The following is a 6,346-nucleotide window of genomic DNA, read 5'->3' as shown; positions in this document are numbered from 1 at the left end:
AAGGCCCTCTTCCCCTTCCTGTCCTTCAAGGAGTAGCCTGTCCACAGCTCCTCTGTTCTAATTTTTCTCATCATTCGTCTGATTCCTGAGCCCAGGTCCAGGCCACAGCAGCGGGTCAGGTATCGGATCTGATAAAAAAATAAAAGAAACCCCACTCATTTGTGTGTTCCTCAGCTAAAACAGCTGGCCATACAGTTCTGATTGATAGTAATGAGAAATCATGTTTGTAGTGTATCATGTAATCATGGGCTAAAACTTGTGTAAACAGGCAGAGGGCTGATCGTTTCTTCTTAAGATAAGTTAAATACCTCGATCGTATGAACTCTGTACGGATCATCTCAAGTTCCACCATTATCCTCTATGGCCTCCATAACTTGGTTCAGAGCAGTCCTGAACTCTGTACGGATCATCTCCAGTTCCACCATTATCCTCTATGGCCTCCATAACTTGGTTCAGAGCAGTCCTGAACTCTGTACGGATCATCTCCAGTTTCACCATTATCCTCATCTCCACTGCTTGAAGATCTGCAAAATAATAAAAGACTCAACAGTTTTGCTGCAAGCAGCGTGACAATACAAGCCATGAGTACCAGGCAGGACATGTATCAAGGCCATGTGAAATACCGCGATCAAAATATCCACCCTTCATATATATTAGTAGTATTGATAACCATGTATCCGCTGACAGCCAAACAATTTGGAATTGATGTTGACAATACAAGAGAAGCAACATGTTGTAACATATAGGCTAGCATAATATACCTTTAATGTATCCAGCAGGCATCTCAGAAGCCACAGGCTCATCAAGCAGGGATGGCAGCTCTTGGTCTAAAATATAAGAAAAAATCATGCTGCTATTTAAACTTTCTACATTTACGATTTCGAGATCAATATCTTGATGTGTCACGGTTTCGGCCGAGGCTGCTCTTCCTCCTTGCTCGGGCAGGCTTCGGCGTTCGTCGTCCCCGGAGTACTAGCTGCCACCGTTGTATGTTATCGATGTTTGTTTGGTTTTGTCTTCCTTGTACACCTGTTTCCTTTTTGTGTTAATTATGTTCCCTATAAGTGTGTCGTTTTGTTTGTAGTGAGTTGTGTGTAATTGTTCCGCCTGTCCGTAGGTGCTGGATTTTTGCTCTACTGTGTTTTCGTGTACTGACGCACTTTTGCGTATTCTTGTGCCATTGGAGTGTTTTTGCGCACTGTTGCGTAATCGCTCGCCTCCTTGTTTTGTTGAGGCCCGTTTCTTTGTATTTGTCGTGTCTTCCAGTAAAGTCTGTTGGAAGTAGCTTCTGTGTCCTGCGCCTGACTCCTACACCACATCCACATCAGCCTGACAGAATTACACACCATTTAATGGAGTCAGCAGGAGCAGCAGCAGCACCCGAGTCGCTGGAGGATCGCGTCCGTGGTCAAGACGACAGGATCCTTCAACTCGGATCCGCCCTGCAGGACGTGATCAACACACTGCACTGATGGGAGGCCAGAGGAGTGCCCACACCTCCTCCTACCGTACCACCACCATCGGTCAGTCCTCCCATCCCAGCTCCGGAATCCGGTGGGATTCGGCTCTCGCTCCCGAGGGCGTATGATGGTGCCACAGCCGTGTGTCAGGGGTTCCTTCTGCAGGTGGAACTATACCTGGCCACCATACACCCGGCACCCTCGGGATACGAGAGCGTTTCCGCCCTCATCTCCTGTCTCTCCGGCAAGGCGTTGGAGTGGGCCAACGCCGAATGGAGGGGGATAGACGCCGCCACCATCACCTACGCGGAGTTCTCCCGCCGCTTCAGGGCAGTGTTCGACCATCCACCTGAGGGGAAAGCGGCGGGGGAGCGTCTATTCCACCTCCGACAGGGGAAGAGGAGCGCACAGGAGTTCGCCCTGGAATTCCGGACTCTAGCGGCGGATGCGGGGTGGAATGAGCGGGCCCTCATCGACCACTATCGATGTAGTCTACGGGAGGACGTTCGGCGACAGCTGGCCTGCAGGGATACCAACCTATCGTTCGACCAGTTGGTGGACATGTCCATCCGTCTCGACACCCTGCTGGCCACCCGCGGACGTCCCGAGTGGGGGCCGTCCATTCCATCCTCCAGCACCTCCGAGCCGAGCCCTATGGAGCTCGGGGGTGCTGGCGCTAGAGAGAGGAGGAGAGGGAGTCCGAGGGGGGCCGTCCCCTGCACCAACTGTGGCCGTGGAGGGCACACTGCGGCTAGGTAATGGGGAGGGTCTTCAGGAGGATGGGACAACAGGCCACGCACTGGGGAGTCCTTCCAGGTGAGTAGGCGCCCCACTTACCCAGAGCTCTCTGTTGTGCACTTATGTATACCTGTAAGATTTCCTCAGGTAGCACCTCATTCCCAGCATAAGGCGCTAGTAGATTCAGGCGCAGCTGGGAATTTTGTTGATCGGAATTTTTGTGTAAGGTTAGGGATTCCACTCCTTCCTGTTGATGCTCCCTTCCCTGTCCATGCACTAGATAGCCGCCCGTTGGGATCTGGGTTGATTAGGGAGGTCACAGCACCACTTCGGATGAATACGCAGGGGGGTCATGAGGAAACAATTCAGTTATATCTGATCGACTCTCCTGCGTATCCTGTGGTGCTGGGGCTTCCCTGGTTGATTTCCCATAATCCCTCCATTTCGTGGCAACAGAGGGCTCTCAAGGAGTGGTCTGCCCAGTGTGTAGGGCGATGTCTAGGTGTTTCCGTGGGGGCGACCTCGGTGGAGAGTCCGAACCAAGTGCCCGCAATGCACATTCCCCTTGAGTATGAGGATGTAGCACTTGTGTTTAGCAAGACGAGGGCGACGCGGTTGCCTCCTCATAGACAGGGGGATTGTGCGATAGACCTCCAGGCAGGAGCAGCGCTTCCGTGGAGCCATGTGTATCCTTTGTCTCAAGAGGAGAAGGCGGCTATGGAGACTTACATAGCTGAGTCTCTGAGACAGGGATACATCCGGCCCTCCACTTCCCCTGCGTCCTCGAGTTTCTTTTTTGTGAAGAAGAAGGATGGAGGTTTGCGCCCGTGTATCGATTACCGTAGTCTCAATCAGATCACTGAGAAATACAGTTATCCACTCCCTCTGATTGCGACTATGACGGAGTTATTGCACGGAGCGCGTTTCTTCACAAAACTGGATCTCAGGAGCGCCTACAACTTGGTGCGCATTAGGGAGGGAGATGAATGGAAGACAACATTTAGTACCACCTCGGGTCATTACGAGTATCTAGTAATGCCATACGGGTTAATGAATGCTCCTTCAGTCTTCCAATCCTTTGTGGACGAGATCTTCCGGGACATGCATGGGCAAGGTGTGGTCGTGTACATTGACGACATTCTAGTGTACTCGTCTACCCGAGCCGAGCATGTAGCCCTGATGCGCCAAGTGTTGGGGAGGCTGTTGGAGCACGACTTGTATGTTAAGGCAGAGAAATGTCTGTTTTTCCAGGAGTCTGTCTCCTTTTTGGGTTATCGGTTGTCCGCGTCAGGTGTGAGGATGGAGGTTGACCGTGTGTCAGCCGTGCGTAATTGGCAAACCCCAACCACGGTTAAAGAGGTGCAGCGGTTCTTGGGTTTTGCTAATTACTACCGGAGGTTTATCCGGGGTTTTGGACAGGTGGCAGCTCCCATAACGTCCCTGCTGAAGGGGGGTCTGGTGCGTTTGCAGTGGTCAGCTGAGGCGGACAGGTCATTTGGGAGACTGAAGGACCTGTTTACTTCGGCTCCGGTGCTGGCGCATCCGGACCCCTCTTTACCATTCCAGGTAGAGGTGGACGCGTCAGAGGCTGGTGTGGGGGCCGTACTGTCGCAACGGTCCGGCACGCCACCTAAACTCCGCCCCTGTGCTTTTTATTCCAAGAAGCTCAGCTCAGCGGAGCGAAATTATGACGTAGGGGACAGGGAGCTGTTAGCCGTGGTACAGGCCCTAAAGGTGTGGAGGCATTGGCTTGAGGGGGCTCAACACCCTTTTCTCATTTTGACTGACCACCGTAACCTGGAGTACATCCGGGCAGCTAGGAGATTGAACCCTCGTCAGGCTCGGTGGAACATGTTTCTAACCCGGTTCACGTACATCCCTGGGTCCCAGAACGGTAAGGCAGACGCCCTGTCCCGGCGGTATGACACAGAGGAGCGGTCCATTGAGCCCACTCCCATACTGCCGGAGTCTTGTCTGGTGGCACCGGTAGTATGGGAGGTCGATGCGGAGATCGAGCGGGCGTTGCGTACCGACCCTAGTCCCCCAGAGTGTCCTGTGGGTCGGGCGTACGTTCCGCTCGAGGTTCGGGATCGGCTGATTTATTGGGCTCATACGTCCCCCTCCTCTGGACATCCAGGTATTGGCCTGACGGTGCACTGCCTTAGCGCTAAGTACTGGTGGTCAACGTTAGCCAGGGATGTGAGGGTTTATGTCTCCTCCTGCTCGGTGTGCGCCCAGTGTAAGGCGCCTAGACACCTGCCCAGGGGGAAGTTACAACCCCTGCCCGTTCCACAATGACCCTGGTCTCACCTCTCGGTGGATTTCGTTACAGACCTTCCCCCCCTCTCAGGGAAATACCACTATACTGGTCGTTGTGGATCGGTTCTCTAAGGCCTGTCGTCTCCTTCCAATGCCGGGTCTCCCTACTGCCCTACAGACCGCTGAGGCACTGTTCACCCACGTCTTTCGGCACTACGGGGTGCCCGAGGATATAGTGTCTGATCGAGGTCCCCAGTTCACCTCCAGAGTCTGGAGGGCGTTCATGGAACGCTTGGGGGTCTCGGTGAGCCTTACCTCGGGTTACCACCCAGAGAGCAATGGGCAGGTGGAGAGAGTGAACCAGGATGTGGGTAGGTTTCTGAGATCTTATTGCCAGGGCCGGCCGGAGGAGTGGGCGAGGTATATCCCCTGGGCAGAGATGGCACCGAACTCTCTCCGCCACTCCTCCACCAACCTAACCCCTTTCCAATGTGTGTTAGGGTATCAGCCGGTTCTGGCACCTTGGCATCAGAGCCAGATCGAGGCTCCTGCGTGGATGAGTGGGTGCGGCGCTCGGAGGAGACGTGGAACGCTGCACACGTCCATCTGCAGCGGGCCATCCGTCGACAAAAGGCGAGCGCCGATCTCCACCGCAGTGAGGGTCCGGTGTACGCACCTGGAGATCGAGTCTGGCTCTCGACTCGAAACCTGCCCCTCCGCCTGCCCTGCCGGAAGCTGGGTCGGCGGTTTGTGGGGCCATTTAAAGTCCTGAGGAGATTGAACGAGGTGTGTTACAGGTTACAACTGCCTATTGATTATCACATTAACCCCTCGTTCCATGTGTCTCTTCTCAGGCCGGTGGTAGCTGGTCCACTCCAGGACTGTGAGATAAGAGAGACTCCTCCGCCCCCATTGGACATCGAGGGGGCTCCGGCGTACACAGTTCAGTCTATCTTGGATTCGAGACGCCGGATGGGGGGTCTCCAATATCTCGTGGAGTGGGAGGGGTACGGCTCGGAGGAACGGTGCTGGGTGCCGAGGAGGGATATCTTAGACCCATATCTCCTGACTGAGTTCCACCGTGGTCATCCCACGCGCCCTGCTCCGCGTCCTCCTGGTCGTCCCCGAGGCCGGGGTCGGCGCACGGCTGGAGCCGCGTGTCAAGGGGGGGGGGTACTGTCACGGTTTCGGCCGAGGCTGCTCTTCCTCCTTGCTCGGGCAGGCTTCGGCGTTCGTCGTCCCCGGAGTACTAGCTGCCACCGTTGTATGTTATCGATGTTTGTTTGGTTTTGTCTTCCTTGTACACCTGTTTCCTTTTTGTGTTAATTATGTTCCCTATAAGTTTGTTGTTTTGTTTGTAGTGAGTTGTGTGTAATTGTTCCGCCTGTCCGTAGGTGCTGGATTTTTGCTCTACTGTGTTTTCGTGTACTGACGCACTTTTGCGTATTCTTGTGCCTCCTTGTTTTGTTGAGGCCCGTTTCTTTGTATTTGTCGTGTCTTCCAGTAAAGTCTGTTGGAAGTAGCTTCTGTGTCCTGCGCCTGACTCCTACACATCAGCCTGACATGATGGCTAAAGAAACCTGATTCTGATGCTCTGTCTTGGCCAGCTTCTTCCTGGCTGCCACTTGGACTTACTGAGAAAACAGAAGGAAAAACATGAAGACATACTTTGCTTTTGAAACTGGCACAGAACCAAACGTGAAGGGATGTCAGTCAGGAGCTCAGTGGGAAGGTTAATGAATCCCAACAAAAATAAATGCTAAGCATAATTTTTTTTTTTATATTATGCTTTTAGTTTGATGGCAAATCCATACAGATATTTACAAACATGGCATCACACTTGTGTTTTACCCCAGAAGAATAGGGTGATTTCACTACTGTTGTACATA

The 6,346-nt window shown here is 53.3% G+C and overlaps 1 long non-coding RNA gene across 1 annotated transcript; it reads right to left on the bottom strand.

The window, feature by feature from the left end:
• Window positions 1-484: 484 nt before the first annotated feature.
• On the bottom strand, window positions 485-6,262 carry LOC121566045. Its single transcript, XR_006000781.2, has 3 exons — window positions 6,038-6,262; window positions 762-827; window positions 485-524 (listed from the first exon to the last, which is right to left on the bottom strand). It is a non-coding gene; the product is annotated as an uncharacterized LOC121566045 (long non-coding RNA).
• Window positions 6,263-6,346: the final 84 nt, after the last annotated feature.

Source organism: Coregonus clupeaformis, unplaced genomic scaffold, assembly GCF_020615455.1.
Source record: "Coregonus clupeaformis isolate EN_2021a unplaced genomic scaffold, ASM2061545v1 scaf4669, whole genome shotgun sequence".
In the NCBI taxonomy this organism is placed as follows: Eukaryota; Metazoa; Chordata; class Actinopteri; order Salmoniformes; family Salmonidae; genus Coregonus; species Coregonus clupeaformis.
The sequence above is the reverse complement of the archived record's forward strand: the minus strand, read 5'-3'. Positions and strand labels throughout refer to the sequence as shown.